We start from the raw sequence: 10,811 nt of genomic DNA, 5'->3' as shown, positions 1-10,811 counted from the left end.
TTCTAGTTTCCTAAGTTCAGTGGGCACGGAGTTTTCCTGTTTGGCCTTAACCGAAACTTGGTTGAAGCCTCATCTGTGTTCATCGGAACTTTTCCATAATTCGTTTCAGGTTTTCAAAGCAAAATTTTCTAATAAACACTTATATGTGACCTGCTCATGCATTCCTCCAAATTCAGATATTTCTGTATATAAGAAACAGGCCGTCCTCATTTGTGAAATGGCTAAGCAATCTAACCCTACTGATATAGTCATTGCGCTGGCTGACTTCAATTTGCTTCAAGTCACTTGGTATAATAGTGATAGTTCTGGCTGTTTGATTCCTTTTTCCACATCTAGCAGAGGTGTTGTGTTCTTTAATGAATTATTTGATCATAATTTAGTTCAATTCGACGATACCCCTAATTGCAATGGTAATTTGCTTGATCTTTGCTTTGCCAATTTTCCTGAGATTTGTGTTAATCGTTGTCTTCCTTTTAGTTTACCTGAGGATGCTTATCATCCAGCACTGGGTATTTCTTTTCATTGCAAGCATGATGGTTCGTTGAACTTCTATAACTTTCCAAATTCAACTTTTTCAAATAAATCTTATGATTTTTATAAAAACAATATATCAATGCTAAAATCACATCTTTCACATATTATGCTTCATTTCTCAGTTGGAAGTGTTGATAGCTTACTGTCGTCGTTCCACAATATATTAAAGCAAGCTATATATAGTTCCGATCAAGCAGTCCCGTCCTCGAAGCAAATGCCCCCGTGGTTTAATAAGACAACTAAATATTAAAACAATAGGAAAAACAAGCTTTTCAAAAATTTTCGAAAAGTGGTTCTTCTTTCGAGTGTTTCGTTTACTCAGTGGGAAGGCATAGATTTAATTCTCTCAACCGCCAGTATTATTACAGAAACCTTCAGTTTATTAAATCCTCTCTGTTTGCTAATCCTAAACACTTTTTTAAGTCCTCGGATGATAATGAAACCTCAAATCTCTTTGCGGAATACTTCCGACAAAACTTTTCGACTGCTAATTTCGATTTATTAGCAAACTACCTATATCCGATTACTAATTTGGTTTCAATTCCTAACTTGGTTATTTCCGAAAATGACGTTTTTAAAGGGTTGAGCTCTCTAAAATATAATTGTGCGCTTGGATCTGATGGAATTCCATCATGTGTACTTAAATCTTGTGCTGTTGTGCTATGCGTTGTTATCTCAACGATTTTTAATCAGTCCTTGAAGTGAGGTGCTTTCCCGTTATGTTGGGAGAGTAGTTGCCTTATTCCTATCCACAAGAGTGGAAGTAGACAATTTGTTGAGAACTACAGAGGCATAGCCAAGTTGAGTGTCTTGCCCAAGTTGTCCGAGCTTATTGTGACTCAGCATTTGGCTTTTGCCATTAATTCGTATATTTCTCCGCACCAGCACGGCTTTCGGAAAGGGCGATCTACGGTCACTAACTTGTTAGAGTTTACTTGTCATGTTTTCAAGGCTTTTTCTAATGGCTCTCGCACAGATGTGATATACACTGATTTAAGCAAAGCGTTTGATATGGTTAACCATAACTTATGGTTAACATAACTTATATCTTAAAACTCCAAGCCTCTGGCTTCCCTTTCTATTTAGTGAAATGGATAAGCTCCTCTGCACAATAGATCCTTAAGGGTTTTGTTTAACTTCATCATGCTGATGATGTGAAACTGTTTTCTTCCTTCTCCGGAGAATCGCAATCACATTAGCTTCAAAGTGACTTGCACAATTTGGTAGCATGGTACTCGATGAATTTTCTGAAACTAAATCTAAAAAAATGTAAGAAACTTTCTTTTTTCAGAAGGAAGTCATTTATTACTCAGTATTTTATTGATTCGCACAAGTTGGGGGACGTCGATTCCTTCACAGATTTGGGCGCTCTATTTGACCATGGGCTTCTCTAAGCACTTTATCTTGATTAAGCTTAATCCATGTAAATACAATTATGAGCTGTTTAAGCCGCTCAGAGTTGTTTGCAGAAACCTAAATGATGTCTATCACTTATTCTCATTACCGGACTCTTTAAAGTCTATCAAAGCAACTTTGATTAATATGCGCGGTTTACCTATGTCGTATTTAAAGTAAAACTTCATTTTTAATATCTAATTTTTTTTATTTAAAATAATATTGCGTTGTTAAAGTGTCAGTTGCCAAGCTTATGCATGTTTGCTACGGTTTAGGAGTTCACTTGCAATCAGGATTTGTTCTTGTTGCTGGTGTGATTCTGCGCCAGCTGTGTAAATGTCTTTTTTTATTTTTTTCTAGTTTTTTCTTTCTTTTTATTTATTAATACATGAATTATTATTATTGCTAACTTTTCAATTTATTTTCAACTTACTTTGTTATTATTATTTTTCTTTTTTATCATCCTTTTTTTTGTATACTAGTTTTTAAATCATTTATTATAAGACTTTCTCTTAAGATGCACTGGATTCGACCTTAATTTTCTTTAACTGAATTTCATGTCGTAAATGGCTAAAATAAAAAATAAAAAAAAGAATTTAGAAATATGAAAAATAAAGAGCGTATATCTCGCACACTGAAGATTGAACGATCGAGTTTGAAAGCAATATGAAGTTAATGAAAATAAAGTCTTTGACGATAATTAGAAACGGTTCTCGTGCGTATGATCGTAACTAAGAAACCATTTAATGAAATGAAAGGGAAACTATAATACAACCCTTATACGCTTTCGTACTTTTTAAACGTCGTTTAAACATTGGCTTTAACAAACACCATCTAGAGATGCGAATACTAGAAATTATGACAAAATACCGCCTTCTTTTTTTTGCGATGAAAGGAAACTTATAGCGTTACTGCAAGGTGTACCATGTATTCTTGATATTTTGATTATGAAAGCTACAAGAAAGAATACGAATATGGTCTATGATAATAAATTTAATCTTAAGCAAACTATAAAAAAAAAGTTTAGGTAAATTTGAGCGCTATGTACACTTCCATCATATCATATGAATTTGTTGAACTATTAAAATATTTAGCATAAGCGCAGAGCTATTGATTTTGCTGCTGCTATCACTGCCACCGTTGTTGTTGTTGTTGTTGTCATTATTGTCGCATATACTTTTTTTATGGCAACATAATAAAATCTTATTAACCTATAAAAAAAGTAAGTAAAGCTTAGTGTTTAAGATGTTTTGTGGTTGTGATATAATTGCCCCATAACTTTTAAGCGGGCGAACCATTAGACACAAAAAGCACTTACATTAGGAAGCAAAAAAAAAGCAAAAGAACAATCAAGCAAAATAAAAAGGCGACAAAAACATGGCACGTTGAATGCATTGGAATAAAATATAAACAAAAATTCTTAACAAAACGACAAAATAGCAGAAAATGTCGCCTGTATTACTCATTTACAAATGACCACAAAACACTATTATTGTTTACTTTTCAGCCAGTAGACGTCCTTGTGTTGTTTATCTCTATATAAAAGAACAAAAAAAATTATAAAAAACGGTGTTTGTGTGTGTGTGTATGTATAAACGTATATGGGTTCTAATATTGGCTTGGTTGAGAATTTTTATGGGTGTGTGATGTGTGATATCCTGGCGGGCCAACTAACGTCACGTAAGTGGTGAATATTTATGCTTTTTGAACAAGTTACGCTTTGTATTGTTTGTTTGTTTTGTCGTTATATAGTTATTTAGTCGCACAGAACTGCTAGCAGACATTAATCACTAAGTAAGTAAATGCCACCCGTTGCGCGTAGTGTAGCATTTTTTTAATTTTCTTCACTTTGTTTCCATTTACAATAACGTTAATTAAAACGCCAAAAAAAAATAATACCTGTCCTCTCTTATCGTCGTATATGATTTCGATTTTTTTTTAAAAAGCTTAGTACGTCTTTTCCCCCCTTTTTTTGTTTTTCGTTTATTTGATGTTATTAAATAATCTCAAAAAGCAAGAATATTGAAATATTTTGACAATTGAACTGTCATCTGTCACTGTGACAATTTTGTATATATATGCTAACTTCCATATATATAGTTATATATAGAGTATAAAAGTCCTATTTCATCATGTCATACATGTCATGTTGCGCTACATGATTTCAATCTCGTCGTCACCACTTTTTTTAGTCTGTAACAAGCACATACATGCCTATATATACATGCATACATATATACCTATATGCAAACTAATTTCTTCTGTCTTTTTCTGAAATTCAGTTACTTGGTATATTTTGTTGCTTATTTAAAAAAAAATTCAAATCTGTTTGTCACAGTTTTCCATTACTTTGGTGTAAGAATATTAAATACAAAAATAATTTAAAAAATCACACATCATATGGTACATTCAATTCATTTCAACCCCTTGTGAGTGTGTGTTCGCGTGCAAGTAACTTTTCCTTTTCATCGTTAACAATACGCAATATTTTCAAATAATTGCAATGAATATAAATTCTTTGTGTACAAATATATATAAACGCAAGTGTAACTATTTGTGTCCGTTTGCACCTATAACTGAAATTGAGTCATTTTATGCTGTTTCAATAACATCTGTCACTGTGGTTTTTCATACATTTCATTCAATTGTATCCGTGTGCGCTTTATACATCTTCTTTTTGTTATTACTGTTGTTGTGTTTGATATTTAGAAAAATGTCGTCATATTATATTAACGGGAGAACTATATTGTACATACGCAATAGATTCGAAACATATATGTATATATACATACATATTTTATTGTAGTCAAAGTATATGTGTTTTAAAATATTATCATAATTTATAGGGAGGGTAGACGGCCTTAGAAGTGATTAAAGTGCTTCCGTGATAAATATTATAAATTAATTGTTCTCAAGGGTTTCTCAATTTTATAAAAATAAAACAAAAAAAATCGAACATCGATCGAATGATATTCAGTCGATCAATCGAACGAATGATATTTAAATATTCGATGAGAATGATTCGATTTTCAAATCATTGGAACAGAATTAAAAAAAAAAAAGTTCGTTAATTTTTTAAAAAGAGTATTCAATTTTGTTTATTCTAAAAAAAGAATAATGCTGTTTTTATTTAATTCTTAGCAAAATAAATGATTTTCACAAAATCTTTTTCCAGTTTTAGCGTTTTAAATATATGCCTTATTTTCTTAATTTTCCAACTGTCACAAAAATTTCTAAGAAAAGCCTTTTAAGAAATTATCTTTTTATACCCTACATTAGTTGTGGCGCAGGGGTATATTAAGCCTGTACGGATGTATGGAGCACACAGAAAAACCTGAGATGGATCGACGTTTTTAGTTTGTTTGTTCGTCTATCTGTCTTGTTTTCTTTTCAACCTGTAGGCCGCAATTTTTGAAATATTTTGATGGAGTTTGGTATGCTGTGTTTTGGGCAAAGGACGACAGCCATTGAAAATGGTTCAAGTTGGACCGCTATTTCGACCACATCCCATATAATACCTTATATTGAAAAATCGATATATGAGTAATTGCAGAGTGAGGTGGGGTATTTAATTGTTTTTACTTGTTGTTTGTGAGTCAAAGTAAACAGCATTTGTTTTTTTATTAAGGTACCTTCTTATAATTATTTTTTGCTTCTATTACTGTTACTAGAATTTATTTAGACCAAAGAAAATAAATAGTAAGACTAAAGATAGCAACTTGCGCAACTAAGGCACTCCAGTTTGCCTAAATCAGTAAATTGCATTTTCGATATTCATTACTTTTGTTGTTTGATTTGACGAAATCTGCTTACGAAGTCGATCAAACACGTTTAGAAGCTTATGGTGATCCTATTCCATCACATCCTAATTGTCGATTGTGGTTATAACGGTGTAAAAGTGGTGATTTTGATGTCAATGATAAAGAACGACCTGAAAGGTCAAAAAAATTTGAAGAAAATGAATTACAAGATTTATTGGACGAAAACCCAGTTGATGAATCAACTGTTTCTAGGCGTTTACATTGGGAAAGATACAAAAAGATTATGAATATGGCTACCATACGAAATGCTTGAAAGGGCCATTTCGAATCGGTTCAACATCGCGGTTTCATTGCTTGCCAGTCAAAGAAGAAAAATTTTCTGTGATCTATTGTGACTGGCGGTGAAAACTGAATCTATGCGGCAATCATGGGTTAATCCAGGAGTGCTATCCATTCCGAAGGTGTATATTCATAACCATAAAGTTTTGCTGCGCACATGGTGTGATCAGCCAGGTGTGGTGTACTACGAACTGCTAAAACCGAATACAACTTACTGTTACTACAGAAGTCAACGGACGTCAATTGGGCAACATCAACGATGTATTATAGTAAAACAGATCAACAGCGGCTAACAGACGCAGAGTCCTCTTCTTGCATGACATCGTTCGGCCACACGTTCCAAGACTTGTCAAGAATATTTTGCTGCAGTTCAAATGGGAAGTTTTGGCGCGCCTAGCGTACATATCATATATAGTGCCTTGTGATGACCACTTGTTCAGATCGATGCAGGATGGCTTGGCTGGTACGCAATTTAGAAACGCTGAGGAAGTGCGAAAATGATTCGACAGTTGGTTTCACTGCCAAACCAATATCGTTCTTTCAACACGGTATCTTCAGCTGACCAAAAAGTTGAGAAAAAGTGGAATGTGGTATGGAAAATATTTCGATTAATATATTGTACCAATTTTTTTCAATAAATTTCTTTTTCAAGTTATATTTTAAATATTGTAATATTTCTATCCATTTATTTAAATTAGAGCCGATAGCCTGTGTTGCTAGTGCTCAATGTCTCTTTTTTTAGTCTAAGAATTCAATTCATTAGTCTAAAATTAAAATAATAATAATAATAATACGAATTTATAAAAATTTATAAAATGTAAAACAGTAATAAAATTAAGGTCGACTGGAGGATGGGGAGGTCTACTTCCCCTATGGTTGCCCATATATATATATATTGCGTATTGCATTTCGAAATTTTCCGAACAAAACTAGTTGGACAACTTTTTTTCTTTTTCTACTATTGGTGTAGGGAAACGTGTTGACCACAAACGGCGTAGATTTTTATGCCGACTTCTATAACATTGCATGTAGTATAGTTTTTTCAGAAAATGCGTTTAAATTAGAATTAATAGTCTTTCTGCATATTTTGAATTGGCAATTGAAATGAATTGTCAGAGAATGTTTGTTCCAATCTGAAAATGTGTATATACGAAATTTCGTTTTTAAATTATTCGTATTTCGTATATGAAATTATTTTTAGGAAATTTCTATTAATTCGACCGCGGTACCACCTTTTAGGGACCTGAGGAGAATTGTTATTTAAGATCTGCATTTTCTTTCATCTGACATATATATACACAACAAACCTATGAATAGTAAGTGGTTAGTACGTTTTTGCTGTGATTAGGAGAGGGAAGTTATAGATTTACTTTGACACAGTTCCCTATACCCGAAGACTTGCATTTTTTAAATATTCTTAGCATTTTTTATGATCTTATTTATAATCGGTAGCATATATATAAAGCCATTAACTTGCTTACGGCTCTTCAATGAGGGCTTTAAGTATACGTTAATATTTTCGTACTCCACCTATCTATATTTTTGCTTTGATATTTTTTTTTTTTTTTTTTTGTAATTTGAGCAGTCACTTCGGGTATGTGTCTTATGCGTGTAAGATGACGGTCAGAGAAGACTGAGTAAAGGGGAACATACAATAAAAGGCTGCAACTTACTCTTTGCAACTGACCACTCACTATAATTACGAACAAGAATCCTCTTAAACACACGAATGCTGGTTTGATAGCCATGATTCTTATTTACTCAGCTACTCGTGCAGATATATACAAATTTACACATTTTGAATAGGATCTAGGCACTGTTATCCATTTTCATTCGTTTGCCATAGAAATCAGAGGAAATACTATCGGCATCAATGCTTTCATTTTTGAGCAAAAGATGCGATATTCGTCACTTTTACCCCAAAGTCTCCACGTTCTTTCTAACTGAAGCTAGCATTTCAGTTTTATTGATATCGTTAAAAACTCAGTTCACATTTAGCGACGGCTTTACGACCTAAATCCGCTGGTCTTATACATCCACATAAATATACATATTTTGTTAGAAAAAAAACGAAAACTTTAACCCGATGTAGTATCTGATCGGGGATTGAACGTGTGCGTTAGTTTCTGATTGTGGGTTTGATTGCGGAGTGTAGGGATAGTTCTATGTTTTATTCATTATCTCATATCGCATGAAAAAATTTTCTTTATTTCGTTTAAACGGCTTCAACACATTGGTATTTTCAAAAAGTAACTGTTAACCAACCTACGGTTTTACAAATTTTTTCAATGCTTTGAAAATTATTAAAGCATCAATAAAAACAACTACTGTAACTTGTAAACCAATCGCTGGAATATCCGTAAATATTGGAAGATTTGAAGGTTGGTACAATTCACAAATCATATGTGTGATTATAAGTATATAAACAAAAGAAGAAAGACATTCTATTGGGTTTAAACCAAATCTATTACTCAGTCTATTTATCTGCAATTTAGCTTATGCACGATTTACTTATGCTTGATTACAATATCGAAGAAAAACGCTTTTGCTCTCGTTATATTAATTTATACGATTTGATAGTATACTTTGTAAGTCATTTCGCGAACTATATACCCTGCCTCATATTTCTAATACGCGTAGCTTTTTGGCAATTTCTTTAAAGATAATTTTAAGACTTATTTGCTATAATTTATGAAAAAAGGGAAAATTAGAAGTTATTTTGTAATCGTGGACGGATCCTATCAGATCGACAAAATTCGTCGACTGATAGACTTTTTCAATATTTCATTGTAATGTATTTTATGTTTTAATTAAGCAGTTATATGGAAACGATTTTGTTGCCTTACATAAAGTTTTTTAGATCGAAATTATGATTTGAAAATCTACTATTATATTATATATCCTAAACTGAGGAATTAACAAAATTGCATTCGGTCGTATGCGAATCATTTGTACTCATCAGCGTTGTTCTAAAGAGACAAAGAAAGAATAAAAAATTCATACTCTATAATATTGGATATTGTATAAGCGCGTGGGTGAATAGTTTAAGTAATTTTCGCTTTGTTTTGCAAATTTGTAGGCGATACCGTTATTTTTGCGGCCAGGAGAATATTTACAATAGACATTACACAGATGGGCAGGTGGACATGCTTAAATCGATTCAGAATTTGAGGGGATCCCTCAAGTTTCCTTCTGGGCGTTGCAAACGTTTTGACAAATTAAATATACCCCTCCCCGAGAGTGGAGACCACGAAGAAATCGCTCTAGATAGAATTATCTTAACATCAGTTATAAATAATGCGTCATTAGAGAGATAAGAAAATTTCCGCCAAATTATAAAAACTTCATTTTACATAGATTGAGCAATGTGAAAAAATTTCAAGAAGATTACCTGGGAACTGAATAATAATAAAGCAAAAAAAAAAATATGAATGGGAAAAATGAAATTCTCTTTTGCAAGGAATACGTTTAGTAATGGAAAATGTATTTCAAATGCAAAATATCAGAAATTCAATTCAGTTTAACCATTGACATTCCCTAGAATCTAAAAATGGCATTGGCCTTGGCAGGATTAGAAAGAAGTGCTGCATCGTAGATCTCTTGAGAAACAGAAAGAATACTTAATATTGATTGCTACCAATAAGACACAAGATATGAGGTCGAAAATGCGTGGGTGTGCGCGGCTAAGCTTATGTTATGGGTTAAAAAGTATAAGAAAGTATGCATGAAAAGTCTCAACCTCAGCATCAGATTTAACACCGATTCTAAGAAAAACTATTTTTTTCATAAGCAGCAGTACTCGAAAATAGGATCACTAAAAATTTAACTTAAAACCAATGCGCTTGACGACATAAACGGAAACTACCAGAAGGATGAGAGAAGAAGAACATATCTAATGATCGAGATATAACTTTTAGTGCAGGAGCTTTGAAAGTTCTTGATGTTTTTTTATCAAAAATGATATCTTGTTCTTCCTTTACAAAATTTGTGTTATTGAATCTTTATCGAGATGAAGAAATTTATGGTTTGAAGAAAATTTATTTTTATCGCAAGATCTTATTACGCTATTTATTGCTTAATTAGCTTATGCATTATTCAAATCAATCAAACCTTTGATACAATCGAAAGCAGTAATTGACCGAGTAGAGCCAGAAGCGTCTTGAAGACACAAGTTTCTGCGCATGCAAATATTTCATAATTTTCGAAAAGCACTTCACTACAATGTATTTGAAACGTCTCAACAATTATTGTAGCATATACTTTAGAATTTGTATCACGCAACCTCATCCTTCATATCACTTCATATCATATTCTATTTAATTGAACATATTAAAATGGTTAAGAAAAAAAAAAGAAATTTTTGCTTTTAATTTTTTTTTTTAATACAAAACCTATTATTACTAATTCTCAATTATGGCTTTTCTAGAGGATAGCAAACAAGGTCATGTAGTATGTAACAAGTACCTGACATTGAAATTTAGAAAGAGCATTAAAGAACCTTGTAGACAAAAACTTCTGGATCGTTTTTAAACAATCCAATAGGGGGAAAAAGGGTCAACTGTTCGTAAAAAACAATTACAAAAAAAAAAGAAAATTGTGAAAAATACCTTTTTAGAAATAACCTACTCTCTACGATGTTAATTGTTTGATATATGATGTGAATATAAGAAATTTATCAGTCATTAATTAAACCTAAATTAAGCTAAATGCGAGTATTCTTTAGTTATGTTCCTTTATGTACAAATTTGCATAGACATCAAAAGAAAGAAACTTATGAAAATG

The sequence above is a fragment of the Glossina fuscipes genome, unplaced genomic scaffold (assembly GCF_014805625.2).
Source record: "Glossina fuscipes isolate IAEA_lab_2018 unplaced genomic scaffold, Yale_Gfus_2 61, whole genome shotgun sequence".
NCBI classification, from domain to species: Eukaryota; Metazoa; Arthropoda; class Insecta; order Diptera; family Glossinidae; genus Glossina; species Glossina fuscipes.
The sequence above is the reverse complement of the archived record's forward strand: the minus strand, read 5'-3'. Positions refer to the sequence as shown.